Raw genomic sequence first — 1,724 nt, forward strand, 5'->3', positions numbered from 1 at the left:
CCCCCCCCCCCAGACCCCTCCGCAGGCTCGGGACCCGGCGAGGAGCGGGGTGTGGTCCTCGCCGCGGGTCCCCCACCCCACCCCCGGCCTTGGGGACACACCGGGGGTCCCCCCCCCGCACCGCCCCGCAGCCCCTCGGGCGGTGCCGGCCCTGCGCGGAGGGAATTCCTCTCTCTTGGAACACGAAGCCACCGCCGGATTTTGGGGCGGGACCGTGTCACCCCTGTCATCCCCCCCACCCCCTCGCAAAACCCGGGGGGTGGGGGTCTCTTTTCCCCCCGATTTTCCTCATTTTTCTGACCGTTTTCTTGTCTCTCCCCGCGACCGACCCCGAATGACGTCGCGGGGTGGCCCCCGCCCCGTCGCCTTTGTCCCCCTCCTGTCGCCCCCATTAACCCCCCCGGCCCACAACCCCCCCCCAAACCCCACTCCCCCCCCCCCCCCAAGCCGGCCGGAGCCCCGTGGGGGGAGGCGAGGCTGCGGCCGGGCCGGGGGGCTCTGCCCGTGCCCACCCACCCACCCCACGTTCAGGCACCGTTGCCCCCCCCGACGTGTTTTTCTACGCCCTGTCCTTGTCCCCTCCGTGTCCCCGCGGTGCCATTAATAAAACTGACATCTCCGGGACCCCCCGTGTGTGTCCCCCCACGGCCTGCCACTGTTTTTGGGGGGTGGCGGGGTCTGGGGTGGGCTGAGCCCTCACGAACTCATCACACGGGACGTCGCCGGGACCCTCAGGGGGGACGCGGTGGCTCGAGGGTGACCTGGTGGCACCGCAGGGACCCCCCCTCAGCTGGGGGGAGCTGCCCCGACCCCCCCCATTCCCCCATCAGCCGTTAATTAAAGCTCGTTTAATTAACACCGAGGCCAAGGCTCAGGTGCCCGGGGAGTGCAATTTGGACTCGGGCTTCCCGCGCGCTGGAGCGGACCGGGAATTCTGGCTCCCACATGGAAAACCGGGATGGAGACACCCCCCCCCCGGGGATAATTGTCCTTTCCCTAATAAGTCTGTGCAGCCCGACCCCGCCGTGTCCCCTGGGCCCTGCCCACGGCCACTGTTTTTCTTTCCAAGGAGCTATTTCTGGGTGTCCCCGCCGGATCCCGCCATTCCCGAACCACTCTGTGGGCAAAAAAACCCTGGAATTCGGGTGTCAAAACTCCCGAAAGTCGCTTAAATTTTACACATAACCCCCATACACACTTTTCTCTGGTCCCCGGCCGCTCTCGGCTCTCCCGGGGGGGGGCTGAGACCTGGCGGGGGATCAATTAACGGGAATTCCATTGGAAAAGCCCCAAATCGGGGCGTGATGGGAGATTTGGGGGTGATGGAGCCGTTCCCAAAAAAGAGGGGAATGGGGGAACACCCCCCCCAGCAGGGACAGCCCCAGGGACCCCCGGGGCTGATTTAATGGGGTGTCCACCCCCCTCCCCACCCCGGGCAAAAGGGGGACCTCGGAGGGTCCCTCCCAGTGGGGTCCCCTCCCCAAATCCCCCCAAAACCACACCCCACCCTCCTCTTCCTCACAGTTTATTCTCTGACGTGCTAAAAAAGCCCCCCCGGGGGAAGGGGAGGGGACAGTGACAGGAAGGTGGGGAGGGGATGGGGGACCCCAAATTTCCCACAGAAACGGGGGGATCCCCGGGGAATTGGGGGGCTCTTTCCACCCCCTCGCGCTAGAACCACCTCCCCTCCGGGGGGACACCCGGCTGTGCCCCCCCAGGGACCC

The sequence above is a fragment of the Neopelma chrysocephalum genome, unplaced genomic scaffold, assembly GCF_003984885.1.
Source record: "Neopelma chrysocephalum unplaced genomic scaffold, ASM398488v2 Primary Assembly neopelma1_184435, whole genome shotgun sequence".
NCBI classification, from domain to species: domain Eukaryota; kingdom Metazoa; phylum Chordata; class Aves; order Passeriformes; family Pipridae; genus Neopelma; species Neopelma chrysocephalum.